Source organism: Mchenga conophoros, linkage group LG3 (genome assembly GCF_057382185.1).
Source record: "Mchenga conophoros isolate Kocher_MC1m ecotype Shallow Benthic linkage group LG3, M_conophoros_male_GT1.1, whole genome shotgun sequence".
Taxonomy (NCBI): domain Eukaryota; kingdom Metazoa; phylum Chordata; class Actinopteri; order Cichliformes; family Cichlidae; genus Mchenga; species Mchenga conophoros.
Genome location: NC_140528.1, coordinates 8,472,012 through 8,484,304, shown reverse-complemented (window position 1 = coordinate 8,484,304; position 12,293 = coordinate 8,472,012).

The window sequence follows — 12,293 nt, the reverse complement described above, 5'->3', positions numbered from 1 at the left end:
AGGCGAGATATCATCCTTGAACCAGAGCATCCAGCCCTCAATTTCGGACATAAAAAGCGACGTGGCCAGGCATGATAACACTTTGACTGAACTGCAGGACTGTGCCTCGAACCACTCTGACACCATCGCCACTCTCCAGGCCACTGTGGAGCGTTTGTCTGCGGAGGTAAAGAAGTTAGATGAGAGATGTGGAGCTCTTGAGGCACTCCAGGAGGAATCATTTAAGAACTGCAGGAATACCAGAAGGCACAGAGGGACCCAAGATGACTGAGTTGGTTCACACCTGTTGGCGGAGGCGCTATCTCTCGAGGAGAAGCCACTCATCGATCGAGCACATAGAGTGAATCGCCAGCGTCCCAAACAAAGTCATCTTCCTCGGCCCATCATCTTGAGATTGCACTACTACCACATTGGTGAGGAAATTCTGCTGAAAGCTGCAGAGAACAAGAACCTGATGTATAAGGGTTTTTAAAATAAACATCCTCCCAGATTTCCCTCCCTCTGTTGGAAACGCAGAGCCGCATTTGCAAATATGAGAGGAAGACTACGTGGGATGACCGGCGTCAGGTACAGACTGCTATACCCTGCAAAGCTGTTAGTGACCCATGGTGATGTGAGGAAAAGCTTTACCGATCCCAAAGAGACCGTAGACTACGCGGAGAAGCACCTCTCCCACCCACCTTCAAATGTATTAAAAGCAAGGATATATCTATATGTCTAACGCTGACACAGCACTGTGTTTCTTCTTTTCCCTTTATATTCCATGTAAAGGTGAATATGGAGCGTTTATGGAGCTCGTTTATTGACCAGCTGTCAGTTAGAAGGTAAGAGTTACTAGGTTAACAGAGGTTAGCAGTAACAGTACGGGGAAGTATATTGTGTTGTTCTTTTGTTGTTTTTTATTTTATCGTACTTTACTTTGTTATTTTGATTTTACCTGTTGTGAGTGCTTCCCGTAATTCTCCTTTTTCTTGCGCCGCTGCGGCCAGAGTTCACAACATTACATATTTTTGTATCTATAAACAGGAAGCTGACACTCTCCAGACTTTATCAAAGGTGTGAGCGTCACAGCAGAGGCCTTTGTGTCAACGTAGCTGAAGACAAAACACAGAAACACATGAAGGAGATTTTCCTGGCCTGGATTTTATACAAATATTCTGCAGTACATCAAAAATGAAAGAAAACCATTAGTCAACATATGAACATCACCTCTGAAGTTACAGAGCTTTGATTGGAGACACAGCTGAGCGTTTTGCATTTTGCATTATTAATTACATAATTAATTATGTAACCATAATTAAATGGTTACATCATCTTTAAAGTCCCCAGAGATCAGGAAAAGGGCCTGAGGGTGCTGTGTTTGGAGTCTGCTGGTTACAGTGTGCAGGACCTCACAGGCTGCTGCAGCGTTAGCAGAGGGCGGGACATACACAGCTATCATAATCACGTGTGTAAACTCTCGTGGTAGATAGTACGGTCTCATGCTAACCGCTAGCAGCTCAATGTCCTTACAGCATAGCGTCTCTTTGATAGAGAAATGCCCAGAGTTACACCATCTATCGTTCACAAACACAGCCAGACCCCCTCCTCCCTTCTTACCACTCTCCGCTGTTCTGTCATAAGAGGCTCAGCAGCTAAAGCAGCACACCTGGGTCTCCCAGCCTATTAAAAGCAGCCCTTTGCTTCACCTGCTTCACTAAACATTATTATTTTAAGCAGAATGGTGTGATTTATGTAGGCATTGCTGTGTGACAGGATGACTTTTCTTGCACACCCACCAAATGAGGGCGCACATGCTTCCACGCCCACTGGTGACTGCACACATCCTTTCAAGGAAGCATTTCATTCATCCCTAACAAATGGAACAAAACACTGTGCAGCGTGTTCAGGTTTGAACGTGGCCCTGGCCTCTCTCTGCATCCACTTGGCACATGCAACACACATCCACTCCCTGCTGAACTGCTTGTATTTGATGTGTTGAAGTTTTGGTAAAGTTTGAATAAATTCCACTTTATTTATAGGAACATTTCATCTGTGGACTCCTGCTTCCCCTCTCCTTGAGCCAGTTTGTGACGGGAACATGACATAAGAAAAGTAATTTATCCCTTTTTGATTCTGTGTATCTGGCGCTCATCCAGTGAGTTCACACTTGGCAGAAACAGACTGAATTTGTCTGGAGAACTTTGGCTTCAGCCAAGTTAGATAAACACACTGTGTCTCTGTCAAAACAGCAGTGTAGTTGTGGCACCCCTGTGAGGGAATGACCACATGAATATTATTTTGTGTAAAACACTCATGTAACGGGACATTTTTCATTGCTATATGTATTTATTTTCAGTTTCTTTAAGAGGATAGAAAATCCATGTAACAGGGATTCATTTTATGTTAGAAAGCAGTGAGGGCGGAACTTTGGTGCTTGCTCCGGGGTTTCGGGGAGCAGTAAGTGGAGCCCACCTTCCGCTGCTTCCTCAGACACGTTCTGGAGGAAAGCAGAGACGCATCGTGTCTTCCTTACTCTGCTCTTCACCTGCTTTTACAGGTCGGTACACGGTGCTCGCACCGAAAATGTTGTTTATTGTCACCATGGTTACCCACGTTAATGTGAATGGGAGAGTTAAGGCGGTCCGCCAAAGTTATTTATATGTAAACACGGGAGAAAACCAGAGGAGTGTCCCGCGCGACCGCACCGCGAGCCCGCTCGTTAGGTGGAGCGCTCGTGAAGCAGAGTCAGTGCGCTCCTATGCTCTGTGCAAACGTGTTGTAATGCTCCAATCAAATCAGTTCTGTGAGATGTGAATGTTAATAGTTCTGTTAAAGTGACTGAGTAGATTAGCTAGTGTAACACAAGCACTCTGAGCAACTCTGTGTAGCTAACAGAGGCATTCATGGGTTGATTCAACAAGCTGTGTTTCATGATGCACTAAATAGTGATTTTGCCAGTAAATTACTGGAGGGAACAAATGTAATGTATTTACCAATGCTGTTATTGAATAGAACTGTTTAGCCAGTAAGACACTGCAGAAGACAATGTGATGTGTTTATTGATATGATAAAAGGATGTAGCTGTTATGGAAAGAAGTGTGAACTTGAGAAACTGAACCAGTTAAAAAGAGTATATTTCACTGATGTTGTGAAATAAGTAAATGTAATTGATGTGAATGAGGAACCAGCTGAACAGTATATTGAAAGCTCATGTTTAGTGTTTTATAGCATTTATTTGTGTGAAATAAATCAGACTCAGACACGTTCTGGAGGAAAGCAGAGACGCATCGTGTCTTCCTTACTCTGCTCTTCACCTGCTTTTACAGGTAACATATTTGTCATCGAGGTCTTCATCCTTGGGACCCGTAACATAGTAACTTCTTCATTGTTATACTTCTATAGTTTTCCCATTTTGTGAGCTGTGGATGTGGAAAGTGTCTCAGTGACACATCCACATGAAAACGGCGTTACCTTCGTTCATTTGCACGTCAAATGAACGAGCTGTTTGGACTTTAACGTCACAGCTGATGCTTCGATACTCGAACTCAAGAGTTCAGCTTCCACTCAGAGGTACAAGTACACACAGCAAAGATAAACGTGTACACAAGGTGGAACCCACAAGTGCACAGCTCCAACCAGAGATGGGCAGTAATCCGATTACTTTTTTCAAGAAACGAGTAAAGTGAGGGATTACTATTGCAAAAAAGGTAATTAGATTACTGTTACTTTCCCGTAAGCACGCTGCGTTACTGCGTTACTAAAACCGCAGCTGTGTGCAGATGAACAATGGATAATCTATCGAGTGTGGAGAGAGTGTGAGCGTGCAGCGTTTAAAGCGTGGAAGCACTGACCTTACTTTGAGTTTGACTCTGTAAAAAGTGACAAAAACATTAGCATCCGCTGTTCACTGCGTGGGAAGACAACATGCTCACTCACTATGTGTTAATGGGCACGCTTATTTATAACTTTGATAAAATGTCATAAAAATAATTCCATGCCAGCTCACCATTGGTGATCAGGTAGTTTCTGTTCCAGTTCCAGTCCCATAAATCATGAAGCTTGCTGCCAGAAAAGCTTCAAATCTCCTTTGAAAGCTGTTTGTGGTCTTGATTGTGGGAGCTTCAGTTGTCTGACTCCAGCTGCCACACAGTGCTCACTGATATCATTTGCAAAAACCCCAGTGTGACAATATTTATCAGTGAAGCAGAAATCAGGAAGTGACGACTTTTCTTTGAACATTTGCTAAGGCTAAGCTGTGCTTTCTACCACAGTTGGGAATTTCCTGGTTTACAACAAATTATTGTGTCAACACCGCATAAGATTTCAAACTACAGGAAAATCACTGGAGTTATAAGAGGCAGACAACGACACACACACCACATGCATGCTGTTGCTATTTATTGTGGATTAACCTGTCAAGGGAAAGAACAAAATAATTCTGCCTCAAATACAGGAAATCATAGCTTTCCTGTATTTCCTCCATTGTTGGCATGCTGGTTAGTGCTGTTGCTCCACAGTAAGAAGGTCCTGGGCTAAATTATCCATGAATGTAAACGGCTGTGTGTTTCTATCTGATAGACTGGTGAGCTGTCCAGGGTGTACCCTGCCTGGTAACCTATCACTTCAGGGTTATTTCCCAGCCCTGCTGCAACCAGGATAGAGATAGGAGGATGGTAGTTGTTGTAGACCCATTCAATTTCAATTGAAGGATTAAAATGTTCCAGGAGCTCAACTTACTCCATCTGAACATGTTTCAATCGTGTTTTATGAACACAACATGCAGGTTTACTGAATATGAAAAGGTTGTGTTGATTTAACTCAGTTGTTTAAGTTTCTGCCAAAGCAAAACCTTTGTGTGCAACCAGTGTCCACTATTGAATCAAGTAAATCCAACATGTTTTTGTCAGTGCAAAAGGAGTTACGGTGCCTGTACTCCTGCACAATATTGTCCCGGGAGGGAGGAAAACTTTCTGGTGAAGTTTTGGTTGATTTTTGTGTTTTGCTTGACACTAGGTTGATTTTATCAGTGAGGTTTGGATTGTTTTCTTTCTCTAAGAGAGAGAAAGATGGTTTTATGCTTGGACATGTTTGCAATGGGCCCCAGTATTTGTTACTTTATTAGTATTTTATTGATTACGTTTGTTTTGTTTGTTTTTTTTTTAATATTTTTATTACTTTTCCAACAACATACAAAGGTAGTTTCCAATAATATGCTGTTGTAATAGAAACCCTTTTCCCCCACCCTCACCTCCCACTCTGCTCTCTTCCGAACAAAGAAAAAAAAGAACAAGCTCACATGAAATATATATACAATTGTACCATATGTGGCATTTATACATAATTCAAGAAAAAAAAAAACAAAAAAACAAAAGAAATAAGAAAATATAATCAATAGGAATAAACAATAAAAAATAGCATGCACATGCTAAACAATTTCCTCCTACTCCACTCTCCTACATAAGTTGTTCTATATTTACTACTTTTAAAATTTTTTTAAATGGCTTCCAAATTTCATCAAAATATATTAACTTATTTTTCAGAAAGTACGTAATCTTTTCCATTTCCATACACTGTGTCAAGGAGTTTATCCAAGCGCCAATAGCAGGAGGAATTGATGTTTTCCAATTTATTGCAATCATACGTTTTGCCTGTAATGTACAATAATCCATAAACTTAATTTGATAGGTTGTTAATTTAATATTTTTAGGATACACTTGTAGTAGCATCATTTCTACATCCAAAGTGATCTTTTTATTTAAAATTTGGTTTATTTTGTTCATCACCTCCTGCCAAAAGGCACAAACAATTCTACATTCCCATATACAATGAAAAAATGTTCCACGGGCTTCTCCACATTTAAAACATGTATCTGGTATTCTATTATTATATTTATTCAGTTTCACCGGTGTTACATATGTTTGCATGATCCAATTGTATTGTAGTAATTTTAAGTTACTGTTAATCCATTGTTTTTGAGCTTTTAAGCAAATTAACTTCCATGTCTCCTCAGAAATATTAATATTTAGGTCCTTTCTCCAAGCTTCCAACTTAGAAACTGATGTTTCTGAAGAGGCAGAAACAATCCAATTATAAAATGTTGAAATTAAGCCTTTATTACCACCTTTTTTCACCATAAACTCCTCTAGCTTACTTAACTGGGGAAAATTAAGGGATTTATTTTGCATAGATGAAATAAAGCTTCTAATTTGTAAATACTTAAAAAAGTGTTTTTGGGGGATTTGAAATTTTGAGACTAAATCCTCAAATGAGACCATTACTCCATCACAAAAGAGATCACCCACTTTCTTAACACCTTTTACTGCCCAATCCTGAAACCCTGCATCCAACTTTCCTGGTACAAATAAGGCATTTCCCCAGATGGGGCTAAACTGAGAGAGATTGTTCTTAATATTCATCATTTCTTTTATTGTAAACCAGACTTCAATCATGTTTTGAACTATAGGATTATTTGTTTCTTTCTTTAACTGTTTGGATTTTGCAGAATATAAGTACAAATTTAATGGCATTTTAAGAGCATTTGCTTCCATCCCCACCCATGACGGGGTATTTTGGGATGAAAAATAAAATCTTATTGTCCTTAATTGAATAGCCAAATAGTACCAGTAAAAGTTGGGGCATTTCAACCCCCCTGTATCAAAGGGAAGGTACAACAAAGACAAACGAATACGAGGCTGCTTCTTGTTCCAGATAAACTCTCTGATTAGTGATGTTAATTTAGTAAATAATCCAGCAGGAGGAGCCAGTGGGACATTTTGAAACATATACAACAGTCTAGGTAATACATTCATTTTAAGAACACTTATCCTTCCAATAATAGATAGTGGTAGACTTATCCAACGCTCCAAATCTTTGGAAATTTTCTGTAGTATTATATTATAGTTAAGTACCACCACATCTTTTAATGAAGGAACTATTTTAATACCTAGATAGATGAATTCAGAGTTAACAGTAAAGCCAGATACATTCTGATTTACGTTTTGATTGTACCCTTGATTAAGTAACATTAATGATGATTTTGTTACATTAACTTTATACCCTGAGAAAACCCCAAACTGATCTAATAAATCCTTTACAGCGGGCACAGAATTTTTAATTGCTTTAAAAATATTATGATATCATCAGCAAATAAAGCAATTCTATGTTCCTTTCTACCAATCCTAACACCTTGTATCTGTCCGCTGTTTCTAACAGCTATTGCCAGAGGTTCAATAGCTAAAAGGAATAAAAGTGGAGATAAGGGTGAACCCTGCGGGCACCCTCTTTTAATATCAAATTGTTCAGAGATTATCTCATTTGTCTTAACCTGAGCCACAGAGTGACAATGTAATAGCTTGATCCACTGCAGAAATACCTTTCCAAACCCAAATCTAACAATGACATCAAAAAGATATGACCGCTCAATTCTATCAAAAGCCTTCTCCGCGTCAAGCGAAAGAATGGCTGTATCGTCCTGCTCACTTTGATTATGAAGAATGTTTAAAACTCGTCTTACATTATGAAAACCCTGTCTATGTTTAACAAATCCATTTTGATCATCCCCTATAATAACTGGAAGAATACTTTCTAATCTTTTAGCAAAAATTTTACAAATAATTTTAGTGTCTGTATTGATTAAGCTTATAGGACGCATATTTTCACACTTATTATTTAGTTTTCCAGGTTTAGGAAGCAGTATTATCAGGGACTTCCTTAATGAGTCAGTAAGATTGCCATTATTAAAACATTCTATATACATATCTAAGAGGGGCTGTGCTAATTTATCTTTAAAATATTTGTAAAGGTCAATTGGCAATCCATCTGGACCAGCTGTTTTGCCAGCATTTAAGGAGTTTATTGCATCTATAATTTCATGTATACTAATTTGCCTATCAACATTTACTGTCTTTTTCTGAAATTTTTGGTATTTCAAGTTTATCTAGAAATAAAGATTGCATTCTAGTTACATTATTGAGTTCAGAGTTATATAGCGTTTCATAAAATCTTTTAAATGCATTATTTATCTCTAATGGGTCTACTATAGTATTACCATTTGAATTTTCTAATTTTGTAATTGCCTTTTCAGATTCCATCTTTTTTATACGCCATGCCAGGAGTTTGCTGGGTTTTTCACCTTGGTCATAGAATTGTTGCTTTAATCTCAATAAATTAACAGCTGCTTTTTCACTTGTCATTTCATTATATTGCGTTCTCAATAGTAATAATTCTTTTACAATATACTCATTGTTTTGACCTGATTGAAAGCTAATCTCTTCTAACTTTTTTATTCTTACTTCCAGATATTTTATCCTTTGATTTCTTTCTCTTGTTTTATTACTAGTATAGCTTATAATTTGCCCTCTTAAGTATGCTTTAAAGGCTTCCCATCTTACACTTGCCGATGTTTGATCTGAGTTATGTTCAAAGTATTCATTAATTTGCTTGCCTAAAAACTCAAGAAACTGTTTATCCTGCATCCACTTCAGTTGAAACCTCCATTCAAATCGAGTCTTGATCAGTTTTGGTTCTATGAGAGTCAAAGTAACGACTGCATGGTCCGAAATTACTATTTCCTTATACTGGCAATCTTTTATAAAATGAACCAACTCATTTGATACCAAGAAGTAATCTATTCTAGAGTACGCTTTATGTGTACCTGACCAGTGTTGAAATCTCCCAATTCTTTGAATCTTTGGGCTGAAGGAGGGACAATACTCGGTGTATCAATGCTCAATCAACAATCATTTATTTCCATACAATTCAACAGTCAGAGCATTACAACGTCCGGACGGGAGAGATGCTACCAGAGGGTCAGGCACATGTCTCAAAATGGTGACGGGTTGCTCAGCTTTTTATAGTCTCTAGTGGCCCCCAGCTAGTCGTAAAAGCCAAAACATCACATTTTTTCTCTGTTACAGCGCCTAAGTTATGACCTCGGCAGTTGTTTCTCTGCTTTCTGTAAGGTGGGGGTGTGGAATGTGGTCTATCTATCTCCCCTGTCTTTAGACACAGAGTCTCCTATTTACAACCTTCTCTTCATGATTCAACAATTAAGCATGTCAAGAAAACAGTGTAACACATTCCCAGCAGATCAAGGATACAGAGTGATGCACATTTATCTAATGAACTAATATGTGAATATGTTCTGTTAACTCAAAAGTATAATGAGAACTACACTACATACAGCTCACACACTCTATATTAAAGGGTATAATGTGATCTACAGCAGTATTCTAATTCAACTACTTTGATTACATATATAAGGTAACATATAATAACAGAATAATCTAATAATTCCCCCTTTTGATCTCTGAAAGAGATCACTTACAACATGCACTCCAGCATTTGCAAGGTCCAGGTTTTCTTGATCCTGAGGCCCTCTGTCCCCTTTAACGGGTTGACCATCTGTGGGATGACCTCTGTGTTCACGCAGTTCAGATGCAAGCAAAGTTAGATTTACAACCATAACAGCAGTTACAGATGACTCTCCCATCACTCCCCAATTCTCCCACAGCTTTATTTCGGTGCTCCAGTTTTCCACTCCCATTTTAATGCCACCTTATACCTTTCAAATGTACTTAGACTAGAACCTCTGTCTAAGGAGCTTTTAACCTTTATTTTTATTGCTGCAGCTACCAGTGTCTTCCAGTTGGGTGATTCTCAGCTTCTTTCTTCGACCTCCGGGGTTAGACCACCCTTTAGTCATTGCACAGTTCTGGGGATTATTCTGCCCCGATTTCAAACAAGGATCTGTGTGTTTTGGGTTCACCGGCGTGTCCCCCTTTTTGCCAAGAGCCTCTCGAACCTCGTTGGTCTGGTGTTCCTGGTTTTCGCCAACCCCTTCATGGTTATTGCTGTGTTTGTGGGATCCATCTTCTCCAGGAGCCCAAACGTCATGACACTTGACCCCAGTTGCTGTCTCGGCTGTCCCTACATCTGTCTCTGCTGTGAAGGGTCCTCACATCTCCGTGTCCCCGTCTGGTGTCTCTTCCTTTCTCTGCAAGAGACAGAAAACCAAAACACCTCTCTCCCTAGCCCTGATAATCTAATATTGTTATCCATTGTTCTTTTAATAATTCAAATTTGGTTTAAAATATTATGTTCAGGACCTATTCTAATCATAATCTATGTGTGTGTAAAAGAAATCAAAAATTAGTGAACCCTTTCTAAGTCTAACACATTATAAGCTTAAGTTTTACCATAGCTAAATTATTAAACACAGAAATAACGTCATAAGATGTTCATAAAACCATTGTTTGATGTTCGGACTCAACTTCCCCCTTTTTGACACACTCCCATGTGTCAATTCATTGGAGCTAGACAATTAAAAGAGAAGGTTGGTGACATCATATCTCAGAAAGTATCAGAAATTCTTCTCTCGAGTACCGTTGCTCCAGCCTTGTCATCCCTGAGGATCTTCGATCCCGAAAATGTCCCTTCTCCTCATGTAATAAAGTCTGTCATCCTTCCATGCCCTGGTAACTGGTCCATCCAGAGCTGTAACATTTTGAAATGTACATACAACAAGCCAAACCACACCTTGGTCACACCAACCCTTTTCTGCCCTGAAGATGTCCAACACCATCTTAGTCTGGACCAGGGTTGTAATAGTTTTGCAATTTTCATCAGTTTTAATCAGTTTTTACCAATTGTTTGCTAGTTTAGTTATTTATTTTGCTTGTAGCTCGCATACTCTACTTGCCACTCCTCTAAGTCCTGATGTTTCTTAGAGAGGGCAACAGTACCTTTAAAATTATATCACACGTGTGGGGGTGTGGCCTTGCCAATTGTTTTGCCCACCTTTTCAAAATGGCTGGCGTGCCCACAAGCACATTTCATGGAAAAAGAAAGGTAAGCTTGATATTTACATTTAAAATGTTTTGTTAAACTCAGATTTTTATTTTATTCTTTTTGCAAGTACCCCTCCTCCGTGGCGAGAAACTGTTGGTGTGGTCAAGTGGGTGCTCTAGAAACAAACGCTCAGGACAGAACAGTTATCAGTCATGTACTTCATACAAATTTTGCATATGTTTTATTTCATATTGATCCTCTGAGTGTAATGGTACATTTTAATTTGAATTTATCCAAACTAAACACAATATTTTCTTTATTTACTTTGCTCTTGTTCTTTTTCAGTACCACATCCTATCAAATGTCCCTGTCGATTATATTCTACATTTAATAACTTACTATTTCAAGTGAGAACCTAAATCACGTGGACCAATGTTTATTATTGCATATCTCTATTCTGAATGTGGCCAGTCATTCATAGGTATTGTTAAATTTTGGCGATTTTCCTCTATAAAATTTACTTGACTTTTTACAGTGGCCTGCTATGGTTAATAATAACATATTCCAGTCATGAGTGGTATCAAAAGTCTTCTCCACTGTAGCATTTGGCATTCCCAATAATATAACATGATACCTTACTCAAAACACAGCTAATATAGCACAGTTTTCTTAATGCAAACATCGGTAACTCAAAATCAGCAACCACAGTGTTAAGTCTGCAGTTCATACTTATGTGAAGCTAGAGTCTCCTCCTCCAGTCTCTCTTATCCTCCTGCTCCTGAAAAAACAAAACAAAACAAAGCGAAGCATCCACCCTTCTCTTGTCGGCTGGGTGAATTGTTTATGAATTGTTTATTGGCATTTACTAATCCTAAAGTTGGTGCAGTCATTGTCTCAGTATCAAGTCAGTCAAAACTTTTAGTCGTCAGTCCATCACAGTCCATTCACATGCATACCTCCATACACATTCATACCAGATGTTGCTGATAATGGAGTCTCACGCGCAACCTATTCGAGCATCCATCACCAGCAAGATGACGTCATCATTTTAAAGGAAAACAATTCCTTGTTGTTTTTTGGGCCGGATTGACTCGGTGCAATCCTTTTAGAATCAGAACTTCTCAGTGTTCCCTATAAGTGAATTTCTCCCAAGCCAATTACAATCATGGAGAAGCACACTTTGCAACTGTTTTTGTAAGAATATTTCATAGCGCTTTAAATTTCAATCTTTCAGGCCTGGTTTAAAGAGCTGATTGTTAAATCATGAACTCACAAAATATCAACATATCACCACCGGTGGATCACACCTCTCAGATGTTTTTTCTCCAGTGCACTGTAACAAAAACGAAAACAGACATAACCAACAAAATACTACTAAAATAACACAAACTAGGGCCCGTTGCAGACATGTCCAAGCATAAAACTATCCCTCTCTCGCTTACGAGAAAGAACACAAGCCAAAGCTCACTGATAACATCAAGCTAGCGCTAAACAAAACCAAACAATCAACCAGAAATTCACAG